The 14,905-nt window shown below is 52.8% G+C and overlaps 1 protein-coding gene across 3 annotated transcripts in view; it reads left to right on the top strand.

Annotated features, from left to right (window-relative positions):
- Window positions 1–1,790: 1,790 nt before the first annotated feature.
- The window catches only part of SLC6A6 (solute carrier family 6 member 6), an 88,199-nt gene continuing 75,084 nt past the window's right edge, over window positions 1,791–14,905 (top strand). For 2 of the 3 annotated variants that reach the window (XM_017896256.1, XM_017896255.1), the window contains exon 1: window positions 1,793–2,127. The gene's annotated coding sequence lies outside the window, so the exon portion shown is untranslated. Of the gene's footprint in view, window positions 2,128–14,905 lie in introns of all 3 variants that reach the window. The other variant, XM_017896258.1, reaches the window with a different exon arrangement.

Genomic DNA, 14,905 nt, shown 5'->3' with positions numbered 1-14,905 from the left:
AACCCCAGAGTCCCCTCCCCATGCCAGGACCTGCCCCTTTGCTTCAGCCTTTGTGCCCTGTGCGGCCACACATGCACAGGGCATCTGAGGAGTTTTTGCTTGATGTCTGTTCCTGCAGCTCATGAGGGAACCTCACATCTGAAGCTGAGGGATATGGGAGACCCAGTCACTTATCTTCCTCAGCTTTCGTTTTCTCACCTATAAAAGGGTATGGTGATCCTGAACTCAAAGGAGAGTGCTCAGGTGGCCAGAAGCAGATGTCACGTGGGCCACTGGGACCCTAGAGGCACTGCTGGTCCCCAGGTGCTTCCTGGAGGAAGGGGCCACCTGGAGCCAGCAGAGAAGGGTGGGGAGGGCGCCAGAGGAAGACAAGGAAGGGCATATGCCCAGTGGTCCTCGTCTGGCTTGGCTGGAGCTAGTATGAGGAGCACCCACCAGAAGGTCAGGTTGGAGTCCAACGGCAGGGGCCTCTAGGGAGACACAGTGTCACTTCAGGATGCTCCTTAGCATCCTAGGGCTGTACAGGGGGAGCGGCTGCAGAGCCCTTCCAGGCAGGGATCTTGGCTCAAGTGGGATGGCTCTTGGTCGGACCTGTGTGGTATTTCTTCTTCTTCTTTTTTTTTTTGAGACTCACTCTTGTCACCCAGGCTGTCTCGGCTCACTGCAACCTCCGCCTCCCGGGTTCAAGCGATTCTCCTGCCTCAGCCTCCTGAGTAGCTGGGATTATAGGGGCCCGGCACCACGCCCGGCTAATTTTTGTACTTTTAGTAGAAACGGAGTTTCGCCATGTTGGCCAGGCTGGTCTCGAACTCCTGACCTCAGGTGATCTGCCCCCTCGACCTCCCAAAGTGCTGGGATTACAGGCGTGAGCCACCGCGCCTAGCCGGTATTTCTTCTTTTATTCTCAGTGTAAATGGTGGAAGGATAGGCTCTCTCCTCCCTGCCTCCCAGGTGCAGAGGGAGAGAGGGGGAACAGGGGAAAGCTGGGGTTGGGGGTTCTCACAGCGTTTCCCTCTCATGCTGCCAGGGCAGGACCGTGAAAAATGGTCCCTGAGGGCCCGTTCATTCAAATAAGGACAAGAATAATGGCACACTCCCCATCTCCATTTAAAAATAGTCACATTAGCTGACACTGGCTTGGCACTTCCTAGATGCCGGGTGTGTTCCGAGGTCTCTATGCTGTTAACCTTGGATCTTCATAACAGCCAGAGGAGACAAGCGCTACTATTTTTCCTTTCCGTTTTATAGATGAGGACACTGAGGCACAGAAATTGTGAGTCACTTGCCCAGGGTCACACAGCCATGGCAAGGCCAGGATTCTGGAGCTCTGTATCTGGCTTCACACCACAAGCTCAGGCCACCCTCCCGCCCCTGGCGAGAGCTCGGTGACCGTACCGACTATTGGGAGGGGTATACCGAGTCTCCCAGAACGTGGACGATCGCCCAGGGGAACGCAGTGGAGTGCAAGCCCAGTCTGGTTTGCACCTGGCTGCTCCAGGAGCCCTGAGCCTCATCCTAGGAGCCTGGAGGTGAGGCGAGCGGTGGAGTTTGGAGGCTGCTGTGAAGGAGGGGACTAGGTGGGTCGGGTCGGGTCTGTCCTACTCTTCTTTCGCAGGCAGGAGGCGCCCAGGGCGGACTGCCGCACCTGGCCACGAACGTTCGCCGCGCAGCCTGAGGGTGTGCGCGCGCGCTCGGCGAGCCCGGGTTCTTTGTGTGTCCGAGCCCATGCGCGCGTGCGTGTATGCGTGTGTGTGTGCATATGTGTGTGTGTGTGTGAGCGCGTGTGTCCGCACTTGGGGAGGGGCTAGACGCCCAGGCCCCGCCCCGGCCCCGCCCCCGGCCCGGCCGAGCTGGTATTTTTCCACCCAGCAGGATGGGTGATGCTGAGAGCTGCCTGCTCAGACAACAGACACGCGAGGTCAGGAAGAAGCCGCTTATAAATTACCGCTTCCTTCGCGCCGCCGCCAACGCCGAGCCCCGAGGACCGCAAGCCCAGAGGCCGAGCTGCGCCGAGAGGGAGTGCGGAGCGTTCACCCCTCGGGTCAGAGAGCGAGCGGGCAGGCAGCCCCCGGCCGGCGGAACCCGGCGCAGCCGAGCAGAGCGCGGACGGCGCCGCAGCCACCCCAGGTACCTGAGGGACGGGGAGCCGGGCGCGCAGCCGGCGCTGCCCGCCGTCTACAGCCCCTCCCCATCCCCGCGTCGCCGCAGTCCCGGCCTCCTCCCCTCCGCGTGCGCCCATCCGGCGCCCCTTTCACCACCGCGGAAGGGACCGAGGGTCGCCTGCTCAGTCCCGCTGGCGGGCTGTTATTGTTTCCCAGGCGAAAGGGCTCTGGCTCCTGGTGCGGGCGGCAGGGGTGTGTGTGTGTGTTTGTGTGGTATGTCTGTGTGTCTTTCTCGGTCAGAATGCCTACATGTGCCTCCGTATCCCCGTGTCTATGTTTCTGAGGGTGGCTGTTTCACCGTGTCCCCAGCAGCGTGCACATGTGTGTGCCGGGGCATGTCTGCTATTCTCTGTGTGCTGGGCTGTGTGTGTGTGCGATACCTGAGTGTGCTGTCTTTGGATGTGTGCTCTTGTGTGTCCCCGTTTGTGTCTGCATGAATGTGTGTGTGGGGGGGCTGCGTCTTCCAGGCCCTGGCCGGGTGCACGTGCGTGTCCCTGAATGTGGTTGTGTCTCCAGGTCCCTGGTTGTGGGCCCTTATGTGTCCTCGGCTGTACCCAAGAGGGCGTCCCCGGTGCCTAGAGGGTCAAATGGCCAGCCAGAGCTGGTTCTCCAGGGCCGGCGCCGAGTAGGGAGAGGTGATAGAGCAGCATGGCTCCCTAGGTGCATGCACTCCATAGGTGGTGTGCAGGTGGCAGCGCCGGCGTCCAGCAGTCCAAGTGGTGGGACCAAGGCCCGGAGGGGCAACCAAGGGGTAGTGGACAGCCGGCAGGGCCAGCAGGACACTTCCTCCTCCAGACTATTTCTCTTCATTCTGTGGGTTCCTCTTTTGAGTAGGAGATTCTCGTCCCCCTCCCACTAGGGAAGCCACATAGAGAGAATTCCAGGGACCTCCTCCTACAGCCCCAAAGCTTCAGCCTGGACTTCATCCTGGACTGGAGAGGAGACCTGTGGGCAGCTCTCCCAGGCAGGGAGGTGTGTGCCGGGCAGGGCCACCGGCCTGGCTATTTTGGTTACTGTCGGGCCTCTGCCAGATCCCGGCATCCCCAGGACCAGCCCCAAAAGCTTGGGAGGCAGCCTGGGCCCCTGTTCCCTGCCTGGGGAAATAAATCAGCTCAGTAATTGCCCAGACACTTGAATGGAGGGTCTTCGGGCTGAGGTTTACTGGCGCATGGCTCCATTTGGACTTCAATAAATTGGCCCCCGCTTTGGCACAGCTGACGTTCAAGTAAATGTCACTGAGGAGATCTTTTTAAAATTTCTTTTTAATTTTTTGTTGGCTAGAAGGGAGGGGATCTTGTCCAGAGTCTCCTAGCCAGAAGGAGTTTATTTTTATGAGAGAGAGAGCGGGTGAGTGCTTAGCAACCACCTGCCTCCCTCTCGACCAGGGAGTCACCCAGGGAGTGTGGGGTGGGCATGAGGAGGTGGGGTGGGGGAGGAATTTCATCAAGATGGTGTTGGAGAGGATCTGAAGGGGCCTAGCACAGCTAAGAACCCCAACAGGGTGGGAGTGGTGGAATGGTGGGAGGTGTTAGGCCTGGCTCAGCCCCCAGTTGACCTTGGGCAATCCTTTTTCAGCCTCAGTTTCCTTACCTGTAAAATGGGTGGGGCAGACTGGTTATAGAGTAAACCAGGGTCCAGAGGTAGGAGCTTGTCCCCAGGGAACTGATTTAAGTCCTGTGCTTTGTTTTAATGGGCGGGTGACCTTGGTTGATTCCCTTCATTTCTTTGAGCCTCGGCTTGGCTGCCTGGGCAGCAAGGACGCCAGTGCTGGCCTCACTACGTCCTTGAGGGGATTGAGGGAGATGAGGTTGAATAAGCTTGTGGTAAGCTGTAAAGCCGGGCTCGGCTGTAGAGCTGCTGATTAGAGGGTGTCACGAGGTCCTGGGTCACTGTGGTGTATGGCAAGGGCCAAGGTGCATTCTGGAGGCTTTGTCCTTCGGGGACACCCTTGTACTAACCCATGGCTTAGCTCAATCATCCTCTCCTACCTCATTCCCGTCACCTCAACCTGTGGTGATTGGGCCACATCTGCTTTTCAGAGTCTGGAGGCCTGGTGAGCAGTACCCATTTTACAGATGGACAAACTGAGAGGCGCCTAAGGGACTTTGCCTTGATTGGACAAAATTAAGTTTCAAAATGCTTTCCCTAGCTCAGCTGTGAGTTTCGGCCCCATGGGGCTTTGGTCATTGATATCCTGGGGAGTTGAAATTGAACCGGGGCCTGGGGAAAATGAGGGACAAAGGTGCCCCAGTCCTCAGGGCAGGAGAGTGAGCCTATGGGACCCATTTGCACCTTGCCTCTGTCCCTAGTTACTCGTTCTTCCTTCTGTGTGCCTTCCCCCGAGCCCTGCTACCCATCCTGCTGCAGGGGTCAGCCCTCCACAAGGCAATCCAGGCTCTGGGGACTGTGTTTTCTAACCTGAACTTGTCCGCCTGTCAGTTTGTCAAAGGATTTGGGAGCTGTACTCTGAAAATCTTTCCAAAGGTCCTGAATGATAAGACACTTGTGAGTCATTGAACACATTCCCGTATATAGAAAAGAGCTGAGAAGTAAATTATAAGGGCTCCCCAGAATGCAGCTCAGCTGCAGCCAGAGGGGATCTGCCTGGAATTGGGGTTGGCCTGGAATCCCAGGGCCACCCTGGCAGGTACATGCTGATCCCCCACTTCTGCAGGAGGTCATGAGCAAGAGTCAGATTCTTTGGGGCTGCATCTCACTTTCCTGTGTTTGCCAACTTGGCCAGAGTGTTCGTTTGAATTTATGGGTTCTGGGCAGGAACTGTGGATCGGGAAATGCCTAAGGAAGCCTTCCAGTGAGAATGAGAGCACTTTTTTAATGTGCTTCATTTAGTTGGTTAATAGACCTTGGTTAAGGTCAGCTCTGGGCCGGCACTGGGTTCAGGGTAGAGTGTTGGCTTTCTAGGAGCTCCTGTCCCAGAGGTAGAAGCATGTGGTAGCTGCAATGGCCATTACCATCCATGGGGTACAGTGAAGAAGACCCAAGGAGCAGCTGAGTGTGCCAGTGAGGGTAGGGTAGTAGGCAGGAGGTACTTTTGCTTCCTAGAGGACACAGTATCGGAGTTGCCATTATCTGTGGGTAGAGAAACAGGATGGGCTGGCATTCTCAACAGGGGGCAGAGCAGCTACAAGGGCACAGTGGCGTGAAATAGCCAAGCATGTTTGTAGAACAGGTTCCCCGGGTCCTAGCTGGAGAGAGGAATAGGAGCCAGATGGTAGGGGGGCGTTTTATTTTTTCACATGTAAAAATAGAGACAGGGTCTTACTATGTTGCCCAGGCTGGTCTCAAACTCCTGGGCTCAGGCAATCTTCTAGCCTCAGCCTCCCAAAGTGTTGATTATAGGTGTGAGCCACCATGGCCAGCCGGAGGGCCTCTAATGTTGTATAAGTGGACTTGGGCTTTCTCCCGAGGGCAGCAGGAGTCACACTGGGTTTAGGGATAGTCGGGGAGAAGCCAGTCAAGCCTGGAGCCCAGGAGACCCCTGATGGTTAGTAAGGAACAGAGCTGGGGTCCAGGAGACCGAGAGTCACTGAACCACTAAGCATTGTCTATACCAATGAGTCTTACCCTGAACTCCTTCTATAAACATGGGGGTGAAGGCCTGGACATGCTATTTAACTGGTACACAGGCCATTAACTTGCTGGCTTTGACCTCCCTGGAGCACACAGCCCTAGTGTCTCTAGGTGAGTTATGCCAGTCCTGGACGGGTCTGCGGAGTTTCCTTTCCTGTCTTACCTGGTCAGAGCCTTCATTTGGAAACCTGGGCAGAGGCTGATGCCAAGGGTGGGAGTTAGGGGTTACGACAGGGAAAGCAGAGAGAGTGAGGAATTGCTGTTCTGTTTCTAAAGCTCCAGCGTGGTGTGGCCAACCAACTTTCTCTTGGAAAAACCAACATACAAATAATAAACCACCTAAAACAAAAGAGTGGGCAGGGAATGATGGGGGAGGCAGGTGGGCTGCCCTAACTGTAGTCAGGTATCAGAATTGCCTGGGATACTTAAAAACAAACACACACATTCAGCCAGACTCCCAGGCCTAGCCTGGACATACTGAATCAGAACTTTCAGGAGGGTGGAGCCTGGGAATCTGTATTTTTAAAGTTTTTCGTGTGTGTGTGTGTATGTGTGTGTGTGTTTGACAGGGTCTCACTTTGTTGCCCAGGCTGGAGTGCAGTGATGCCATCAGGTTCACTGCAGCCTCAATCTCCTGGGCTCACGTGATCCTCCCACCTCAGCCTCCCAAGTAGCTGGGACTACAGGCATGCTCCACCACTCCGGGCTAATTTTTGTATTTTTTGTACAGATGAGGTTTCACCATGTTGCCTGGGCTGGTCTTGAACTCCTGGGCTCAAGTGATCCTCCCACCTCAAATGATTTTTTAAAAATATTTTTAAATTGAGTTATGATTTACATGCAGTAATATGCAAAGATTCTGTTACGGTTTGATGAGTTTTGACAAATGTATACACCTGTGTAACCACCACCCAAATCAAGATATAGAACATTTCCAGCACCTCAGAAAGTTGTCTTGTGCTCCTCACCTCACAAGACAGCCACTTTCTCCATTTTCTTTTTCTTTTTCTTTTTGAGACAGAGTCTTATTCTGTTTCTCAGGCTAGAGTGCAGTGGCATGATCTCTACTGCAGCCTCGACCTCCCCAGGCTCAGATGATCCTCCCACCTCACTTCCCGAGTAGTTGGGACTACAGGTGCACGCCACCACACCTGGCTAGTTTCTTTTATATTTCTTGTAGAGAGAGGGTTTTGCTGTGTTGCCAGGCTGCTGTCAAACTCCTAGGCTTAAACGATCCACTCATGCGGGCCTCCCAGAATCCCATGCTGGGATCACAAGCATGTACCACCATACCAGGCCCACTTTCTGATTTCTGTCACCATAAATTAGTTTTGCCAGTCTAAATCCTTATATAAATGGACTTATTTAGTGTGTACTCTTGTGTCCGCTTTTTTCTGCCTGACGTTGCTGGGATCCATCTGTGCTATTGAGTATATCAGGAGTTGATTTTTGTTTTTTTATTGCTGAGTCATCTCCCATTGTATGGATGTTCCACAATGCGTTCATCCATGCTGTTGATGGACACTGTTTCCAGTTGGGGAGCGGCTATTTCTAATAAAGCTTCTATGTGCATATTTCTGTACGAGTCTTTATGGACATGTATTTTCCTTTCTGTAGGACTAGAGCTGCTGGGTTATAAGGTAGTAGATATGTGTTAACTTTTTGAGAAACTGGTAAACCATTCACTTTTAATTATAAAAGTAATACATCTCAAGCAATACAAAACTGCATAAACTAACAAGTGATCCTTTCAGATCATTAAAAGAAAGTACGATCTGATCTTCAGTCTGTCCACCTGCCTGATTAACAGTCTATCATATCTCTTTCTTTTTTTTTTTGAGATGGACTCTTGCTCTGTCACCCAGGCTGGAGTGCAGTGGCTTGACCTTGGCTGACTGCAACCTCTGCCTCCCAGGTTCAAGCGATTCTCCTGCCTTAGCCTCCTGAGTAGCTGGGACTACTGGCATGTGCCACTACACCTGGCTAATTTTTGTATTTTTAGTAGAGGCAGGGTTTCACCATGTTGGCCAGGCTGGTCTCTAACTCCCGACCTCAAGTGATCCGCCTACCTCAGCCTTCCAAAATGCTGGACAGTATATCATATCTCTTTCTTAATATAAGGCTATACATTTCCCTCTGCATACAGCTTAAACTATATCCAGGTGTCCATGTGGACATAGACTCCTTTTTGTTACTTACTGGATCAGCTTTCACTTGAGTTTTGATTTCCTATTTGATCCAGGCATTATTTGGGATCTGTTTAGAAGCTAGCTATAGGAATGTTTTTGTTTTTTTGTTTTCTTGGGTTTTTTTTGAGACGAAGTCTTTCTCTGTCACCCAGGCTGGAGTGCGGTGGTGCGATCTCGGCTCACTGCAAGCTCCACCTCCCGGGTTCACGCCATTCTCCTGCCTCGGCCTCCTGAGTAGCCGGGACTTAGAGGCACTCACCACCACGCCTGGCTAATTGTTTTTGTATTTTTAATAGAGACGGGGTTTCACCATGTTAGCCAGGATGGTCTCGATCTCCTGACCCCGTGATCTGCCCACCTCGGCTTCCCAAAGTGCTGGGATTACAGGTGTAAGCCACTGCGCCCAGCCAGTTTTGTTGTTTTTTTTTTTGAGACGGAGTCTCGCTCTGCCGCCCAGGCTGGAGTGCTGTGGCCAGATCTCAGCTCACTGCAAGCTCCGCCTCCCGGGTTCACGCCATTCTCCTGCCTCAGCCTCCCGAGTAGCTGGGACTACAGGCGCCCACCACTTTAACAAACATGGCATGGTACTGTTCTGCCACTTGGTCTCTTCCAATAGCAGGCCATGTGGCCATGTCAGAACACACGGATCTGCCAGGCCATTCCAAACAGCCAGCCTGCATTTGGGAGCCACTGACTTCGCGTGTCCTGTCTGATCACCTCCAGTGCTGCCAGGTCAGTAAATGAAATACCCCCACCCAGGACTTGCCCCAGAGGGTGCTGAGGTGCCAGCTGAGCCGATTCAGCATTCTGAGAAGGGAAGGAACCCATATTTATTGAGCATCCATGGTGCTTTGTCCCCCTTCCTGTCTCAGAGATGAGTTCATCAGAAAAGTGGGTGGCCCCAGCCCACACTCAGCTAGGAAAGGGTGGAAGGAGCGCTGGACCCAGAGTCCACCTGATGCCTCAGCCCATCCTCGTCCTGCTGGCCGCACAGCAAACTTTCATGAGTGCCTACTGTGTGCCAGGCACAGGGCCAGGGCCAAGAGGGCAGGGAGGAATAAACAGCCCCTGTGCTCAAGGAGGGAGGGGAGATCTGTATCAGGTGGAGGTTAATGAACAATCTAAGATAGTTTATGCCAAGGCAGGCCAAGGATCCAGTGTGGGAATGCCACCTCAGGTCTCAGGGAGAGCAGCCCCAGAGTGTGGAGTGTGGGGGCTTTGGGGTTGTGTGATCATCCAGTTAACCTTCTCTGCCCACCCACTTTATGGATGAGGACACTGAGGTCCCAGGGAGGCACTTATCAACACAGGAAGATAAAGCCATCAAAAGAGCCATTGTTGGCCAGGCACACTGGCTCACACCTGTAATCCCAGCACTTTGGGAGGCCCAGGCAGGCGGATCACCAGGTCAGGAGTTCAAGACCAACCTGGACAACATGGTGAAACCCCATCTCTACTAAAAATACAAAAATCAGTCAGGTGTGGTGGTGGGCGCCTGTAATCCTAGCTGCTTGGGAGGCTGAGGCAGGAGAATCACTTGAACTTGGGAGGCAGAGGTTGCAGTGAGCCAAGACCTCCATCCTGGGTGACAGAGTGAGACTCCGTCTCAAAAAAAAAAAAAAAAAAGAACTATTATTCACAGATGTGGCTCCCTGTGCGCCCCCCTCCCAGCTGCACCCATCATTCATTGCTTATGTGAAACTCCCCTTGACAGGGAGGGATTTAAGGAAAGGGTTAATGCCACTGACTCAAACCTTCGATGATATTTGTTCATGACTCTCAGATCCTGGGTTTGTCATAAGTCACGGGAAAGGGGGTGGGAGGGCAAAGCTGTATCAATTGCAAAGACTCCTTATGGTTTGGCTGCTCAGGAGACACCCCCAGAACCCAGGATGGAGTTCCTAGAAAGCTCAGGAAGGAGCATGGTGAGCAGCTCTGGCCACTGCATGGAATAGAACGTGGAAGGTAGGGAGATGGCTGGTGGTTGCCAGGAGAAGGGTTGGGCTGGCAATGGAAGGCTTCCTCCCTCAGTAGGTATCTGAGCAGGCCTGGGCTAGAAGGCAGAGGGCTGAGCCCTCCTGGTTCTGCTCACGTTGGGTCCTTCCCGACCCAGAAGCTCAGGACCACTCCTCTGCATGGTCCCTCCTCATGCTGGGAGGCCCTGAGAGGCCCTTCCTTTCCAGGACTTTTCTTTGCACATAAATGCCAAGTGACTCACTGCCATGTTCCAGTGGAAAGTCCTTAACCCAAGGCTGCCAGTTGCTTGGTTGGAGGTGGAGGAGTGTGGTTGGCCAGCGATTTCAGCAGAGTCATGCTTACTGGGTGAAGGGTGCCGGAAGGGGGAGGTCTTAAGGGACCTGCTGTCTTGCCCCAAGGCTAGTCAGCACCAAGAGGGAAGACTCAGGTCATGATTTCAAGGACATTCATTCCTTTGGAGATGACACCTGGTGTCTCCTCTGCAGGTGGACATCACACCAGCCCAAGACACCAGTCTCCTCACTAGCCTCTGTGCCTCCTGGATACCTCTCTGTACCATCCGGGGACCAGCTCTCTGCATGTCACTCTGTTGCTCAAAAGCCTTCAGTGGTGGCTCCCTAGTGCTTTGTGAAATCAAGTCCAACCTCCTTAGCCTGGCATTGGAGGCCCTTCACGATCTGGCTCTTGGCCAGTGTTCACGCTCACCTACCACAACTTCTTTCCTCGTTTGTAGTCTGGCTGGTTTCTGCTCCTAGCTAGACCAGGCGTCCAGCTCTCTCAGCCTTGCCCATGCTGGCCTCTCAGCTCACAAGGCCCTTCCTCCCATCACTCCTTATTCCTACTCTTAAGGGGCGAGCTTGGAGCTGCCTGCTGTAGGAAGCATTCCTTGAGCCTCTTAACAGTACCTGGCACAGAGTAAGCACTCAAAAAAGATGGCGTGAGTTAAAGTGGACTTCAGCTTACCCTGTTCTGAGCCCTGTGGCCCTTTCCTCTGACCTGAGCTCAGACCTTTATGGTCTTACCTTATACCTATGCACCTGACTGGGGACACATCAAGGGGAGGGAGGGATGCTCCAGCATCCAGTCTCGGAGTGTGGCACACAGTGGTTGCTCAACATACAAATCAAGAGAGCTTGATTCCTTCTACTCTGAAATGGGAACATATGGTTTGAACATCTGGGTGGCTCCAGGCTTGGAAATTATATTCAACCATCACTATCCATCAATCCATCAATCCATCCATCCAACACATATTTAGTTGTTCCAGGTCCTGTCCTAGGCCCTGGGGATGTGACTGGTGAACAAGACAGACCAAACTGTACCCTTATGGAGCTGTCTGTCTGGCAAGGCTATGGATGTCAAACAAAAAATTACACATGCATGGCTAATGCCCTTTTAAAATAAAAGGCCCTACACCAGGCACTGCAACACCAGGCTTAGAATGCCCCTGTCCTCCGGCTTGCTATGTGACCTAAGTGGGTCCTTTCTCCTCTCTAGTCCTATAAGGGGTGGCCCAGATAGGTTTTGTGTTTAAGGGAAATACCTTCTGAATAAAGGGAGGAAAGACCATTCTATCCACTGTGGAAGCGCGTGTCACCACATGGGGTGCTCCTTTAAGGGACTCCTTTAAGGATGCAGTCGTCCTCTTGGCGGCTTTTCAAGATGTCCCAGCCCTGCCTCTGAAAGGAGGTGTCCCGATTTCGGGACAGGAGTTCCAGAGTTACTCTGAGCAGAGCTGTAGCAACAGGCTTTTAGTAAAGAACATTGCCTCGAGGAACAATAATGTGGATTCTTCTTCTACCACTGGTAGAAGAATATCGATTAGAACAGACTTTTAAAAAAAGAAAAGCAAAAGCTCGTCCAGGTGTGGTGGCTTACGCCTGTAATCCCAGTATTTTGGGAGACTGAGGCAGGTGGATTGCTTGAGTTCAGGAGTTTGAGACCAGCCTGGGCAACATGGCAAAACCCCATCTCTATAAAAAAGGCAAAAAGTTGCCGAGTGTGGTGGCACACACCTGTAGTCCCAGCTACTCGGGAGGATGAGCCTGGTAGACAGACGTTGCACTGAGCTGAGATTGTGCCACCGCATTCTAGCCTGGGTGACAACAGTGAGACAGCAGGCCTAAGTGAGGCATGGGGCCCTGAATTTCTAACCAACTCTCAGGCACTGTGGACGATGCTGGTCTGGGGACCACTCTGAGTCAAGGAGATAAACAATGCTGTTGTGTGCCTCCTGTGCATTAAAAGCCAGACCCTGTGCTTCGTGAACATCCTCTCCTTAATCCTCACCAAAGACACCATTATTCCCATTTTGCACATGAAGACCTGAGGCCCTGCTGAGGGCAGATAATTTGCCCAAGGTCATAGAGCTGGGAGCCTGCCGGCATTCACGCTGGGCCAGCGCCACCTTGGAAAGGATGCTGTTGGGGAAGCCTTTTACTACTGAACAGTGTCCTCGCTCCAAAAGCCACAGGAGGCTTTTCAAGGCAGCCAAGTCGGATGTAAATCAGGGGAGAGCCCAGGGCTAGCCAGGCTGCTGACAGCAGGGCGGCCTGGGTCACTGTGTCCGGACAAGGCCCACAGCGGGATTTAGGGCTGGCATGCTGCCTGGGAGTGGGGGAGCCGTCAGGGATGCTCTGGGCGCCTGGAAGACCAGCCTGGAGCCTGCTAGAGCCCAAGGAGGCACTTTAGCCTCTGACAGCCTACCCCATTATTTAGATACATTCTAGGGAACACGGCTGGCTGGAAGGGGCAGCAGTGGGACCACAGGAGCTGGGACCTGCTGCTTCCGTTGTTTAAAGGCTGGCTCATCCCTGCAGCCATGCGGGCGTTCTCCGTAATCACGGTCTGCTTTGAGGACAGAGAGGTTGTGGTCTCCTGCTGGCTGGGGCTTTATTTTTGCACTAAGCACCTGTCCTCAGCAAACTGGGAAAGTAGAACACGTAGTGAGTCTGAGTCCTCAAAATGCTGTCCCTGGCCCAGCAGTATGGGCATCACGTGGGAGCCTGCAGAATGCAGAACCTCAGGCCCCACCCCAGACCTGCTCATTAAGACCTTGGGTGTGGGGCTCTGCAATCTGGGTTTTCAAGAGCCCTCCAGGCAATTCTGCTTTGTGTTTAACTTTGAGAAGGGCTGATGACCTCTCTGGCTGTGTGCCTGGGGCCAGGGGTGGGGCTGGGGGGAAGGGTCAGGCCTAACCCTTGCCTGTGATAACTAGAGTTCCAGGGCTGCGGGAACCTCAGGTGTTCTGTCATCCGCATTCTTCCTCTTTTTTATGATGGGAAGAGTGTGTCAGAGACGTGCATAAAATTACATAGCAAGTTCAAGGCAGTGTGTAGGTCTGGATTTTTATATTGCAAATGGCAGAAATCAGTTCAAACAGACTTTAGTTTTATTTTTTTTATTTATTTATTTATTTTGAGATGAGTCTTTCTCTGTCTCTCAGGCATGAGTCATCACACCCAGCCCAAACTGACATTAAAAATAAAAAAGAGCATTTACTGACTCTTTTAACTTAAAAGCCCGGGGCCATACTTCAGCCTGGGGCTGAATCCAGGTGCTGAAAGATGTCATCGGGACTCAGTTTCTTTCTCTTGGTTTCCTGGCTTTGTGTCTCTCTATACCTGCTTCATTCTCCATGGATGCCCTAGCTGCTCACCAGTGTAGTGCCGCCCCCTGCTCCAATGTAGACCTGTGCGGGTCTCCTGCTGGAACAGGTTTAGGCTGTCCCCCGAAGGGCATGGGTGCCAGCAGGCTAGATATATGGACTTTAGTGCTAGTCTTTTTTTTTTTTTTTTTTTTTTTTTTCAGGAGACAGGGTCTCACTCTGTCACCCCACCTGGACTACAGTGGTATGATCACTCCTCGCTGCAGCCTCAAACTTCTGGGCTCAAGCAGTCCCCACCTCAGCCTCCGAAGTAGGTGGGATTACAGGCATGTGCCACCATACCCAGCTAATTTTATATATTTTTTTTGTAGAGACAGGTCTCCCTGTGTTGTCCAGGCTGGTCTTGAACTCTTGGGCTTATGATGTTTCTGCCTCAGCCTCCAAGAGTGCTGGGATTGCAGGCATGAGCACACCTGGCCTTTAGTGCCATTCTTATCCTCCTCTCTGAGATGGGCTGGCCTCTTGTAATTGGTAAGGTTTTGCCTCAGGCAGAATTATACTCTCCTTCCTCTGATTCTCTTAACCTGTGTTTTAAACAGGCTGCCTTCATCTTTCACTTTATCCCACTTCCTTGTGTATAGTCTAGGATAGCAAGGTTTACGTTGCTCCTTCCACCACCCAAACCCACGGCAGACATCACTAATCCACCCCAGCCTTCACAGAACCCAGAATGAAGCCTTGGTGGGCTGTCATGTGCCCAACCTCTAGCCCGTGGTTCCAGGCTTCATGAGCTCAGGGACCTTGGCTCTGTCATCTACTGCTGAGCTTCATGTGCCCAGTGCAGTGTCTGGCACATGAAGTGCACCATAAGTTGTTGACTGACTGTTCCTACCCCATAGTGCCTCGGACCCAGTGGGTGCCAGTGTGAGCCTGTTGAATGTGGGGGCCCTAATGAAGCAATGAGGTCATCTAATTTGGGGGACAGGGAGCTCTGTAGGCTGCTGGGACTGGCATTTACTGACACTGGCAAGTGTGCCTCTGGGTCTGGGAAGGAGGCTGCCAGGGCAGGGCTGCAGCTACAGCAAGGAAAGGGGTCCTGGATTCCTCTGTCTGCCCTCCCAGACCCACCCTCCCACACCCTCTCCCCCACAGACACCCCCTGCTCATCTCTGCTAATCCTAGTTCAACAATTCATTGAAAATATCTCAGTTGAGAAGAAATCATTTCCTGACTTTGTACACTTAGATTCCAGGAATCCTAGAGAGCCTTCCAGCCTCAGGGCAAGGAGCTTTGCTGGTAGGAGGAGGTGATCTGCTCCCAATTGCCTATTTCCCAAACTGAGCTTCTACTGAAAAAACAACAGAACTAAAAAAAAAAAG

Source organism: Rhinopithecus bieti, unplaced genomic scaffold, assembly GCF_001698545.2.
Source record: "Rhinopithecus bieti isolate Rb0 unplaced genomic scaffold, ASM169854v2 scaffold_26131, whole genome shotgun sequence".
Lineage (NCBI taxonomy): Eukaryota > Metazoa > Chordata > Mammalia > Primates > Cercopithecidae > Rhinopithecus > Rhinopithecus bieti.
Note: the sequence above shows the minus strand (reverse complement) of the source record. Positions and strands in the feature narration are given on the sequence as shown.